General features: G+C 44.4%; 1 protein-coding gene across 3 annotated transcripts in view; it reads left to right on the top strand.

Moving 5' to 3' along the window:
* The window catches only part of LOC148034742 (uncharacterized), an 85,253-nt gene that overhangs the window by 24,441 nt on the left and 46,493 nt on the right, over positions 1–14,319 (top strand). The window lies entirely within an intron of this gene.

The following is a 14,319-nucleotide window of genomic DNA, read 5'->3' as shown; positions in this document are numbered from 1 at the left end:
TACATTCTATAATAGCAATTAGGCTAGATCCTTAGGATTCCTAGGTTTTCCTTAGGATTACTCGGCTAGTTAGTCAAGAATCCTATAGGTTAAGTTAGGCTCTACACTTAGGTCTCTTTAGGCTACGATAGGTTAAACTAGGGTAAGTCTTTCTTTAGCTCTTTTCTTTTTCTTTTGCTGCATACATCTCTTTTCTTCTTTACTTCTGTTGTAGACACACTTAGCTCCATTTAGCTTTAGCTAAGCACCAAAAGCATCTCGATATGAAGTACTAGTATGAAGGTTTTGGTTTCTCTTTTGGTACTTTCATGCTAGGTTTTGGTTTTTCTTTTGGTTTACATGCTTGGCTTTTTGTTTCAACTTAGGACTAACATTGCAGGAGTCTACTCATCTTGTCTAGGTTGAACCATGGATTTTTGGTCCTTTCCTTAGTGAGTTTGCCTCTAGACCCTTGATTACCATGGAGATGGATATTGTGTCTTCTCTTTCCAAACCGAGATGTGGCCATCATCCCACTTATCATGGAAGCTGTCATTCCTTGCTCTTCTAACCAAGGTGCTTTCTCCTTCTTCATTGACCATTCCATTAAGTTCGTTTTCTTCTTGTCAAGGTGGATTGCTACCTTGGTGGTTGTGTCTTTGCATTCTCATGGTGGACTGCTTGCTACCTTGGTGGTTGTGTCTTCACATTCTCAAGTGACAATGGAGTCCTCTCCCAAGGTTGAGTTTCTTGCACATCTACCATATTTCGTTAGCGTAGGAGCCCTTTCTGAACATCTAGTATGGGCATGTCCTGACTACCTTGGTTGCTGAATCTCCTTCCAGCTCTACCAGTTTAGGAGTGTTAGGTCTTCCTTCTTCATCAGGCTACTCTAGGACCTTCTGCATTAGGTTCTCCTCCACGTTTAACATTGACATCCATGGTTTGAGAGGGGATTGCTATCCCACAGCCTATAGGTTTTGGCTTGTCTTTTGTCTTTGACATCAGCCTGCCTGCCTTGTTGTATCTGCCCTTTGCATTGCATTGCATTATTATTTTCACCCTTATACAAGGGTGCTAGGCAAGTTGACAATTTTCCTTTGAGCGCATTGTCCAAGTGACACCTCGCTGTATGAGCATACCCCCTTATGCATTGTCCCATTGCATTCGTTTTGTGTGTATATGTTGGGTATTTGGTGTGGAATGCTCGAACAAAGAATAAAAACTCAAAGCATATGGCAAGGAGATAATAAACACAATAGAACTTAAAGGTAAAGAGAACTTAGAATGAATGGAGAATGAATGAATAGACAAACTATGCTGATATAAATACAATGAACCTTGAATCTCCTTGTCTTGGGTGGACTAGGGAAGAGATGAGGTCGAAGCTCTGACAGATTCAAGATTGTTTTGTACCTCGAACAAATCTCACAACTTAGCAGGTAGTCTCTGAATGCGATTGGCTGCTGTAAACACAGATCAGACAGACAAATCTGTCTGAAACAGGCTGAGTAGTGAAGGCAACAGCAGGATGGCCAGTTAGGCAGTCATACACAGTGGCAGCAGCTCCAAAAATATAGGCAGCAGATCAAACACAGACCTGGCTGTGTGGGCAACTGCTTATGGAAGTGGTATAGATGCTGGATGACAGCTGCAGGATGAAAACACAGCGGGAGGCTGACCTTGACTGGTGGCTGTCTGTTCTGTACAGGCTGGGTGTGGCAGCTGCATAGTGGAAACACACATGTCGGTGATGACCAGCAGATCCAAAATGATGCTAGGAAGGTGGGCGACATCTGCCAACAGGGTGCCTCAGCATTAGAAGGCTGGACAACACTCCACGAATTGTGATATCCTCTAGTAGGGGTGTGGACAGCAGTGGGATGTAGGTGCCAGCTGATGACTGAGGATAGACTGATCAGGATAGCCAGTGACTATGCAGCCAAACTATTTATAGATAAGAAACCAACTAGAGTTTGTGGGTTTGCTTATGGGACACAGAAACTTTGTAGCATTTTGAGTTTTGGGACTGTTAAAAAAAGCTAATTAAGGTATTAATGTGTAATGCACCTTTTTTTGCCTAAAGCCCCCTCTCATGTCCAAAACTAGAACTAGGAGGGACTGCAAGCATAGCTCACCCTTGTTTTACCGCAAGAGGTCTCACTCCACAGCTGCTAGAGCATCAGTGAATGGGTGCACTTGAATTGGTGCATTATGGTTGCCCAAGGACCTAACAAGGCTATAGAGGTGATGTTTATCTTCCCTCAAAAAGGGCCACCCTAGAGAGGCCAAGGAATTGGACAAAGATTGCTTGTCGATTGCCTAATGACCTGCCGAGACCTACAAATGCGATGAGAAATTGCTTTGAACTTCTCATTTTCGTTTTGTTTTGTTGATTTTTGTTTTATTTTAATGAATTTGTGCCAATGGGAAAAAGGGATGGTTAGCTCACACATCACAAACCAAATAGGGCATACATAGCCCCTTGCACAGGTGTTGGTGACAAAGAAAGTGAAGCAATATGTGCTACATGCTGCCATATTACTTTGCCATGGGAGATTTCCATATGAGATGCTATGAATATGGTGGATCCAAGATTGACCACTTTGTGAGGAAGTAAAAGGGTACTATGCACAGATGCAAGGAGTTTTCATCCTTGGATGGGCGAATAAAGGTTTTTTCCTCACACGAAGTGCTTTGTTCACAAGAACACAATGCTGATGCATGATTTATGCAAGGGGTAATGCAAAGTGCTATACTCAAACAAAATGCTTATGTAACGGTGCCACTTGGATAGTGCCCCACAGAGGAGTTGTTCACTTGCCCAAGCACCTTTTTACAAGTATGATTATCAATGCACATACAAATAATGATACAAAGTACATAAGTAATTGAATGAATACAAACAAAAATTCTAGAAGTACTAGGAGAAGAACCTGCTCTCTCTCAACATTGGACAATGGAAAGGAAAGCTATGGGGAGCCCCCTCTCCCCATCATGTTGATGTTGAAGGGGAGGGAGTATTCACTTCAATCCATGGAAGAAGGCAATAGAAGATTTGGTGGTTAACAGGTTTGGTCAAGATACTGATAAATTTTTTTGATGAAGGCACAAACTTTGGGTCAATGGTGCCTAGCTCCACTTGCTCTCTAGTAAAATGGTCGTGTGCTCCTGCATGCTTTGTCTTCAGACTTATGATGGGGTTGCTAGAAAGTGTTATCACACTCTGGCTATTACAGAAGATAACAATTGGAGTGGTGCAAAGAGACTAAAGGTCTACTAGCAAGTTCCTCAGGTAGATGGCCTCAGTGGTGCCATTATAGAGAGCTCAATACTCGGCCTTGACTAAAATCTTGATTTCACTGGGGTCACCTCAAAAGAAGCTATTCATCACGTCTAAAAACTTGGTAGGCCTTGACTAAAGCATTGATTTCACTAGGGTGATACCTTGAGCAACTCAAAAGAAGCTACTCACCATGTCTACAAACTTGGTAGGCCTTGGACAGTCCAGATTGACACTCTTGGCCTGCTGGCTTGGTTTGTTTGGGTTTGGACCTTTGGGTTAGGGCACATTGTGAGATATTTTTTTGACCCACTAAACAGCCCTACGAAAGCATTTATGTTTGCTGTATGACACAGAATACTTTTTCTGGCTTAGAAGGTTCGACAAGTAGGGATTTAGTATGTGCACAACTATTCTCCTTGTTCATTCATTCTCATCTTCACATTGTGCAAAAGTTCTCCATCATTGATCCTCACTGTCTAGAGGTTCTGCCCCACTATGAGTGCTACTGTCCATCAGCTAGTGTTGCCACACTTGTTGGAGGTTGCACCTAGCCAGCAAGTGCTGCCACACCTACCTACCAATGGTGCCACCCTACCCTAGAAGGACCATCTAGATACCTGCATTTTGTATCTCAATCTTCCCCTTCATCATCAGTTGCTGTCACCTGTCATTTATTCATCACCAAGAGACTGCATTTTTGGTCCAGACTGCTGTCTAACATCGTTATCATAATCTGCAGCAGTCACTTACTCTCAGTTTTTCTCCTGGTTGCTGTGTTTTGGGTGTTAGCTGCTCCACATTCATTAGAGACTGTCAGGAGGCTTTACACTGCTGTGCTTGTTTGTTCTAGCTCTAAAGCTTGCTGCATTTCAACATTCCTACTGGCCTACTATCTTTATCTGTCTATATCAGATTTTTACTCGTCATTGGTGGTTTGCTGCACTCCAGATTAATTTTTGAAGGATGACACTCTTTGACACTCTCCCTCAGTCCGCTTCCATATCTATTTATTCATTTATCGTTTTCTTCTTCTTTTCTTTTCACATTCTTGTCTGATTTCACTATGTTTGTACACTATGAATGTTTTTTTTGGAAGCCCTAGCTTATCTTCACAAGGAATGCATTAGCCATTGCATAAGCCTTAAGGTTTGAGTAGGTAGTTTAGTTAGACCTGTTGAAAAGAATTTAGGTATAGCAATTGGCATGTTAGGTACTACACGAGGATAGCTAGAGAGAGTGGATACACTAGGGGTTTACCTGAGAGTGTCCAAGTGGCACAAGTATGGCCTAGTTGGGTAGGCCTAGTTGGGTGTTTCCATGAGGAAAACGTCGGTTGGCAATAGAATGTGTTAGCAAACCTAGTGACTAAGTGTGAGTGCAACCTTGGGTAGGGTGGTCAAAAGAGTCCTATTAAAAGGACTCAGTGGTTCAATTGTGCAACATTAAGTGTGACCACCACACTTTGACTGTAGGCCGAATGGCTGCTATGTGTATATACGAGGATGGTGTGGACCGGTGGTATGAGATGCCAACCCTTGTGGACTGGTGTGGATTGGTGGTATGAGATGTCAACCCTTGTGATGTGAGTGTGGCCTATAATGTTACTGGTCCTAGGCTTGGGAGTGAGCTTGTTTAGGCTCTATGGCTGGGATGTGAGCTTGATATTTATCCTCTATGTCTATCCTTACACTTGTGTAGCTTGTGTCATGTCACCTATGTCGATTGAAGATCTTTGTGGCCATTTCATCTCCCAACTAAGAGCTCCTAGTTGTATCAACAAAAGTGCACGCACTTTTGGGCTTGTAATGGATTGATCAATAATGCTAGTATATAAAGGGTTGGGTGGAAGGAGGAATATGTGGAGTAGGATGCCTAGGTGAAACAATAGGAGAGAGGGGTAAAGGCCATATTTGTTACATTTGCTAATATTATTTCCATAGGGCCTTAATGGATGATCAATTCAAAGGCAATGAACATACTGTGAAGAAAGTACTAGGGTTTGCATCGAGGAAACATAGAGTGTACGACCACAATAGAAACACAAAGACACAGACAATGATGTGTAAAACTCAAACCCTAAACACCAAATGCAAAACACAGAACTCAAAAATGCAAAAACAGAAACACAAACAAAGAGAGGAGGAGAACTTTGAAGTGAACAAATCGATGCAATAAATGAATGTAAGAGTGTTCAGAATGCTCAAGGATAGAGTGGCGAGTGTTGAAGTGTGATGTTCACCAAAGACAGATCCTAAGTGCTATAACCACTAGTTGGAGTGTGTAGAGGGTTTAGAAGACCAAAACATAGATCACCTGAAGCAGTAGGATGCCTGGCAACAACAATGGAGATGCATGAGGATGGTGCGATGGTTGAAACTACCATACGCAATAGAAGAGGTGTCGATTGGGGTTGGCGATGGTTTTCTGGGGCAAAATGCAGCAATGGAAGAAGCGGCAAGCAACATGGGGCAGTTGGAAGGGTAGTCGCTAGGGGCTGGAGCAGCAAACGGAGTGGTAGCAGCAATCACAAAGGTTGGACAATCACGTGGAGGAAGGCTGATGGCGAAGATCTTCACGTGAATATGAAAAACTTGCATAGAAGGGATGAAGACTGAATGGGGGACAGCCTGTCTATTTATAGATGTGGATGGACCCTCCCAAATTAGGGTTTCACGGAAACTCTCTCGAATTGTGCATTGATTTTGTGTTTGTTAACTAAATAAGCATGTTTTGGGGCTGTTTGAGAGGCTAATCAGCATGGAATGCATTTCTTAGCTCAACATCCTCTCTTAGGCCCAAAACAGGGCTAGAAAGGCAGACAAACCCTGGTTTACCCAAGGTGTCCCACCCCAAAGGTAGTGAGGGCATTGGTCCAAGGGTGCACGGTGGCTGCCCAATGGCCTACCAAGACTATAGAGACGATGGATATTGTACCAAGGGAGTCAAAGTAGTTACCCCAGAGAGGATATGGCATCAGACAAAGGATGCTCATCAGCTGCCCAGTGGCCTACCAAGTCTTGCAAAGGCAGATGGAACCACAATGAACTGTGTGGTTTTCTTTTGGTTTTTTTTTTTGGGAATAAATAAATATAAATGTGTCTGGAGAGATGGTTGGCGATTTTAAATAGCTGTACAATATGGGAGAATGAGAAGGGATGGTTAGGGCCAATCCGTCACAAAATAGACTCTGATGGAGACAGTTAAGGATCCCGCCGAGGGGTGCTTTGCACAATGAGATGCATAGTATGCTACATGCTAAGAATGCTCATGCAACATGTGCCACTTGGGTGGTATCCCTCTTGGGAAAATTGTTTACTTGCCTAAGCACCCTTTGCAAAGATGGTGAAATCATGCAATGCAAAGGAGAAGGTACAATGGGGGGGGGGAGTCCAATGTCGAAGACAAGTGTTGAAACCTAGAGAATACCAAGAAGGGTAACATCCCCTCTTAACCGTGGATGTTGATGTTGAAGGAGGAAGAGGAGCCCTATGTCGGTATTTGTATGGTGCCGAGAACCATGATGTGAGGAAGCTTCCCAACAGGAAGAACAAGATAGAAGCTACCACCATGATAGCATCAAGAGAGATGGTGCATGATCTGTCTCGAGAGGGGAAGCCTTCATGATGGTAGAAGAGCAAAACACCTAGGATGATGAAACCATGAATAAATGGCACGCATCCCAAGTTTCCAGCCTGTGCAAACCTATATGTTAGCCCTACACTGAAAAACAAACCCTGTAGAAGAGATGAAGATCTTTAAGTACAGACGTTAGTAGTGAAATGTTCTTAAAAACAAAACAAAACAGAAATGAAAAGCTAACAGAATGAACAATGCAATGATGCAAATATGTACGTGTGTGTGAGTAAATGCAAGGGAAGACTTAGGAATGAAAATCTAAGGACAAAATCCTATGGGCCTGATTCAATAGCCTGAAGACCTAAGAGTGTGAAAATGGAGCAAATCTAAGGATGTGGCCACTATCACGTACGCCCACTAGTAGGGCTTTGCCAATGAAACATCGGATGAGGTGGTAAGGTAGTCCTAGATGGAGGTGAAGGTGAGGTGGATGTGTAAATTGCAATGGGATCGGTACAGATCAATTGGCTAATCCTTTAGGAGTAGTGAAAGATGTAGGGTGCTGAGGTTGTTTGTGTGCCACATGTCTAGTAGCCATTGGGGCAGATGGTGCAGCAACGGGAGGCATATTGGAGTGGCCAGTTGGAGTGGAGGCAGTTGTAGCAATTTGCTATGGTTTTCTAGATGGAAGACCGTGGGTCTTGGTACAACACTCCTTGTCCACATGGCATGACCCCTAGCAGTGTGTGGAAAACCTATTTTTCTTAGGGACTTGTTGCTAGATGGGTTTTATTTCTTTGGTTCTGTCTAAGAAAGAGGGATCACCCATTGATTGGCTTGTCCTTGCATCTTGCGAGTTCTTACTATTGCTGGTTTTCCCTCCCAAAGAAGAGGCAACAAACCCCCTTTGCTGAGAGTAAGGATGTGTGGAGGCTTTCTTGTGGACTCGATTGTGTAGCCATGTGTAGGGCAAGAATTGATACTCAAACTCATAGAAGGTCTGCAATCTAGGTAGTGAGGTAATGTGTTGGATAAAATGGAAATATTTGTTGGGCAACTTGTTTAAGAAGAACGTGACTTGATGGCCATCTGACTTCAGAGAGCCAGTACTGGCAAACTTAGCAAGTAATTACTGATATTCAGCCAACTTGATTTTCAGATCATTCCCTTCCTTAATGGAAAACTCTTGAAGCTCAAAATCGAGGTTGATATGTTGAGTGGGATCTCGCCTTGCATAACGGTCAATGAGATGACTCCAATGTTCAGATGCGAGGGAAAAATACTGTAACTGAGAGTGGAACTCAGGTAGCAACCCTTGCATTAACTTAACATTGGTTGTGGCATTGCGGGCTCTCCATTGACGGATGAGATCATAGCGAGCTAATTTAGGGTCCGGCATAGTCTCTAAACCAATGACAAGGTCTCAAAGTCCCTGAGATTCAAGCACTTGTTGCATGAAGTTTGACCAAGTGGTGAAATTTGACATGTTAAAATGAGTTTTATCTGTGAAGGTATTCTTGGCTGTTGCAACAAGAGTGGTGGTGTTGGGAGATGGAAAATGTAACCAGCCTTCCTTTTGTGGATGGGTGGTAAATTCATGGTTACAACTTAATTACAGCAGCAAACAATTAATGCAAATCTGAAAATACCTAATGATCTTGGAAAATGCACACTTGATTGGCTCCAAAATTGGCGCCCCTTTTGGTATTTCTTTAGCTTTATAGAAGAAGAAGTTGATTTACGCTGGGATTTCCAATCCCTTTCGGTATTCCAACTCCCCTTGTAAAGAAAAATACCCTAACACAGAAACATAAACAGAAACTGTACGACAAAGCACAGACTGATAAAAAGAACACAGTTAGGGTTAGGGTTAGAGTAACTCAGAGACAATGAATACAATGAATAAATGAAATGATATGACTACTAATAATACGATGCTCATGCAGCAAACACACTATGCAGTGAATGAATACTGGACCTTGAACTCGTGTATCTCTAGGAGCAGGGCAGGGGTAATGAGCTGGAGAGTGTGTCGTACTTCGAACGGATTCCGAATCGTAGCAAGGCAGCTTGTGGATGTCGAACACCAGCAAACGTAGCAGTGAGAAGTTGGATTTGATGCAAACAGTAGTGAGAAGAGAGAAAGACTAAAAACGGAGCCTGCAGGAGAGAGAAAGACTGAAAACGCAGGCAGGATAGCTTGCAGGAGAGAGAAAGATTGCAGTGACTGCAGATAGGAGAGAGAAAGCTGCCAGGGCGGCAGTTGGAGCCTGCAAATGCAGCAATTTGCTGGCGTGGCAGGCTGCACGACAGCAGTGCAGATGAACAACAGTCAGCCGCCAGGCAGAAACAGCAGCAATCAGCGCGTGGAGGGCTGGAAATAGGCGCCAGACTGTAGGGAATAGTGATGGAGAGCAAGGGTTGAGACGTCCTCCGTGACCGGGGTGTGGGCAGCAAGCTGGTAACACTTGAAACCTGCAAAAACGAGATTGTAAAAGAGTGGAGGGCTGGCTGCCAATTTATAGAAAATTAGGGTTTTAGATCCTCTTCCACTTAACTTTCTCGATTCGCTCCTCGTTTTAGTGTTTTGGCTAAAATAAGCATGTTTTGGGGCTGTTTAAGTGGCTAAGTGCATTTCTTAGCACAACACCCTCTCTTAGGCCTAAAATAGGGCGAGAAAAGTAGGCCAGCCTAAATTTTGATTTACCCCAAGGTGTCCCACCCCAAAGTAGCCAGGGTATTGGACAAAAGGTGCACGTCGGCTGCCCAGTGGCCCACCAAGACTACAGAGGTGATGGATATCTTACCAAGCAAGCAAGCAAGGGTAGGGAAATTGCCTTCAGGAGAATTGCCATGTGTTATGCTAGGAATATGGTGGATCCTAGAGTCGACCACTCCAAAATACCAAAAAGGGATAAATGCGCATAGATGCATGTTGACATGAAGAGAATGCCAATGCATAGGGTAATGCAAAGGGAGATGCAAGATGTCATGCTCATGCAATATGCTATGCAACGGTGCCACTGGGACAGTGCCCTTGCAGGGGAAGTGTTGACTTGTCCACGTGTCCTTTTACAATCAGGTCATCCTGATAGTGTGGATGAAGTTACAAATGCCCATAATACAATACAAAAGAATAAGTGAATGTAATGTCTAAAAAACTGTAAGCATCATCACTGTCACGATCAAGAGTAGGAACCGCCTGGAAGGGAAAGCAAGAGGGAAGCACCCTCTCCCCGTCAAGCTGAAGAAGTAGGGGAGGGTGTATCCAAGCTGATCCTGGGTAGTAGGTATTGAAGAACCGGCCGATTGACCGCTCTGGTCAAGATATCTGTAAAATTATCTGATGAAGGCACAAACTCTAGGCGAATAGTGCCTAGCTCAACCTGCTCTTTGGAAAAGTGGAAGTGGATTCCCATATGCCGTGTTCGTGGTGTGATGATCGGATTGCCCGCAAGGGCAATGGCACTCCGGTTGTCGCAGTAGACAACTGTGGGAGAGTCACATAGAAAATGAAGCGTCGCCAGTAAACTTCTCAGATAGATGGCCTCAGTGGTACCATCGAAGAGAGCTCGATACTCAGCCTCGGCCGTGGAAGCCGCCATTGTCTCTTGCTTACGGTGGCTGGACCAAGAAATGGGAGCCGTGCCCAAGGTAAAGAGGTAGCGGCCATGGGAATGTCGGGTGTCAGGATCTCTTGCCCAATCAGAATCAGTGTACCCCTGCAAACATAAACCAGAACCATATGTCAAGCCATAAGAAAAAGTACACCGCAAATAACGCAACACACGAAGATATGCAATCCAATGTGACATCCTAGGTGCTATGAAATACTGACTAAGTATGCTAACTGAGTAAGCTAAATCTGGCCTAGTGTGAATTAACCAAAGAAGTTTTCCTACAATAGAACGATAGGTGTGTGCATCGAAGGGTTGTCCTAGGGTATCCTTCGACAAGTGGACAGTAGGATCAAGAGGCGTGGCCATTGACCGTGTCTGATCCGAAGTGGTAAGCTTATCTATCTTGTCATCAGGTGTGTGTGTGTGTGTACGCACGACACTCGAAGATTTTGAAGTGGGAAATAACAGGCCGAGAGCCAAAAAATGCCTCATACGGGGTCTTCTGAGGAAGAGCCATAGTCGGGCACTGGTTGAGGATGTACACCAAAGTGTTAACAGCCTCGACCCAAAGGCGCTTAGGAAGCTCTGTTGCGAACAGCATAGAGTGTGCCATTTCCATGACTGTGTGGTTCCTACGCTCTACGACTCCATTCTGAGAGGGGGAGTTGGTAGAGGTGAGCTAGCGAGATATGCCATGCTTCTGTAGAAACTCGGAAAACTCGTGGGAGATAAACTCACCACTGCTATCACTCCTCATGTACCCAACACGACGACCAGTCTGGTTATGAACCAGCAGTACCCAAGCAGAAAAATATGTGAAAGCATCTAACTTATGCTTGAGGAAGTACACCCACATGTATTGAGAATGATCATCCACTATCAAAAAGAAGTACAACGCGCTGTTCAAAGCAGCAGTGGATGTCGGTCCACAAAGATCAACATGAATCAATCTTAGAGGCTCCTTAGCTCTATATGTAGACTACTGAGGAAATGGGGTACGATGCTGCTTCCCGAGCTGACATGCTTTACATACATCTTGAGCTAGCTTTAGGCGTGGAAGGCCCTCAACCAGCTCACGGCGTGACAACTCATAAAGTGAGTCATAACCAAGATACCGTAAGCGAAAATGCCAAAGACGCTCATTGTGCGTAGGCTCTCGAGATGTGGCTAAGGCTTGAAAGCTATGGAACACGGAGCCTTCGGCGGCGGTTGGCTTGGTCAGAAAGTGTGTCATGTGGTATAGGCCATTAGGCTGTGTCTCACCGCGAGCAATCACTAAACAAGTCAGAGAGTCAAGGACCTTGACTGTGGTCGTTGTAAAGAAAACTGCTCGCCCCAATCGGCAAAGCTGCTGAATAGATAACAAGTTCACTCCAAGCTGAGGGACATGATATACATTGTCCAGCCAAGCCAGATCCGGACCCTTGTCAATGGCAAAACTGACGCAACCTTGAGCCTGAGTCTTGACCGAGGAGTCGTTTCCTACACGAACCCGCCTGGTTGCAGGGGTTCGGGTACGGAAAATGTCCTCTATAGGAGTCATGTGATGTGTAGCTCCACTGTCCACAATCCAAACTGGAGCTGAAGTGCTCGGCTATGACGAGTGGGCCTCTGCAGTAACCTCATGGGGAGGCTACGCACAGATGTGGATGAGACTCACATTTGATGTCTTTATGGAGACGATATCGGCCTTTGCAGACTAGTCAGATAAGCCCTCTGGAGTTGAGAATGTTGTCGACTGAGATGACTGTGCGGTGGCAGTGTGAGTTTGACTTTTAAATTGCCCCTTGCAATCACCTTGCCTCCCCTGTTGGGGGTTGCCCGACTGAGGGGCGGGGGTCTGAGACTTAGGTTTTGGTGCTGTGTCTCGTGCCTTTGATCGACACTTGTCATAAAAATGGCCAGCCTTTTGACAATGTTGACAATACCTATTCTTTTTAGGTACATTTTGCCACCCAGGTTTGAGTTGTGACTGGGAGTTTCCTTGAGAATGCCTAGAATGATTTAGCTTTTGAGTTTGATTTTGATTTTGAGTGGAGGTTTGGTTTGGTTTGCCCTTCCCTTGTTGCCCTTTCTGAGAATGAGCAAGAAGAGCCCTCTCTGAAGAGGAATTCATACGAAACTGATCGAACAAACGTGCGTAACGCAACAACTGACACTCAAATTCATAGAGTGTAGGCATGGTAGGCTTTGAAACTATTCCTTCCATAAAATTGAAGTATTTCTTGGGGAGTTTATTTAGGCACAATGTGACCTGATCGTTAGAGGACTTGGGAGTCCCGGTAGTGGAGAATTCAGCGAGGAGATGCCGATACTCAGCCAACTTGACTTTCAAGTCATCCCGGTCAGTGATTTTGAAAAGCTGAAGCTCATGGTCAAGATTAATACGACGGGTCCTATCTCGAGCCGCATAGCGGTCAGTCAAGTGTGCCCATCGCTCTAACGGTAAGTCAAAATGTTGAAGCTGAGAATGAAACTGTGGCAATAAGCCCTGTATCAGCTCGACAATAGCGGAGGCATTTCTAGCTTTCCATGAGCGGACGACCTCGTATGGAACAAATGCGGGATCGGGTTGGGGTTTCAACCCCTGCACTAGATTCCATAGGTTCTGTAAATCAAGGACATGTCTCATCAAATTCGACCAAGTAGTAAAGTTTGACCTGCTAAAACGAGTCTTGTCATTAAATGCATTCTTGGTAGAAGATGAGCTAGAACCATGAGGTGTCGGGTGGGTGGAGTAAGATGATGGTGGGAAAGATGCTGGAGGTGAGAGTGTTTGATAAGAGTAAGAAGGAGGGGGAAGAGGTGGGTAGGCAGAAGTAGGCTGTGAGTATTCAATGAGTGCCGATTGATGCGGAGGCACTGGAACATGAATGTTTCCATAAGGTGCTGGGGTAGGTGGAGGCACTAGGACACAGTAGCCTTGTCCAAAGTAAGGCTGGGACAGCATTATGACTAGAAGGTCCACTAGGCAATGCCATGGAGGCAAATTGTGGAGGCAACTGGTCCACACTCGAGAGAGACTGAGTGGGATACCTAGGCTGCAATGATCCCAAAAGTGTGTATGAGGTAGGTGGTACACTACTCAGCTGAGGGAAGGATGAGGTCTTAAAGGATGTGTCTATGTTTCCATAACCCCCCAATGTGATGTGCGGTGTGACATGAGGTGTCTGAAATGGAAATGTAAATGGTGTAAATGGAAGTGGTGAAGCAACAGAAGAATGTTGTGGGATGGGTGGATTTTGAAAGTGAGGTGTATGAGGTGCATATTTTTTTTGTTCATTTTTATCATTTAAAGACTGAAAATGAAACTGTGAAGATGATGATACACCATGTAATGAAGTGAAAGGAACACCAAATTTAATTTGATTATGTGAAGTAGACGGAAAAGAAAGAAGGAGAGAAGAAGAGTTACCTGGTTTTTTCTTATAATCCGCTACGTGTGTTAACATACAAGAATTGGTCCTCTAGAGGACCTTTTTCGTAGTCAACAGACTAGACTCTTTCTTCGACATGATCTCTACTAGTATATTGCAAAACAGAAGAGGTAAAAGAAGAAGGTACAAAAGACGAATCAAAAGTACCTTGCTCTGGAGAGGACGGAAGAGTCTGAAAAAATGAAACATACTCTGGATCTTGCTCTCCAAGAGGGGGGCCCATCCCTGATGGAGGTCTCGATGGCCCTGCAACATCATCAGACTTACGCGCAACATCTAAAGAGTGAAATCCATGCATACCTTCATTTAGAAGCTTTTCTTGAAGGGCAATTCTTCGGTCGAGCTCCTCAATCTTCTTTTGTCGATAGACTATGATCAGTTTATATTCCTTAGAGGTCAGCTTGCCTATCTTTTCTTCCAT

Source organism: Lygodium microphyllum, chromosome 6, assembly GCF_053477565.2.
Source record: "Lygodium microphyllum isolate KBCC chromosome 6, Lygodium_microphyllum_v1.1.10, whole genome shotgun sequence".
Lineage (NCBI taxonomy): Eukaryota > Viridiplantae > Streptophyta > Polypodiopsida > Schizaeales > Lygodiaceae > Lygodium > Lygodium microphyllum.
Note: the sequence above shows the minus strand (reverse complement) of the source record. Positions and strands in the feature narration are given on the sequence as shown.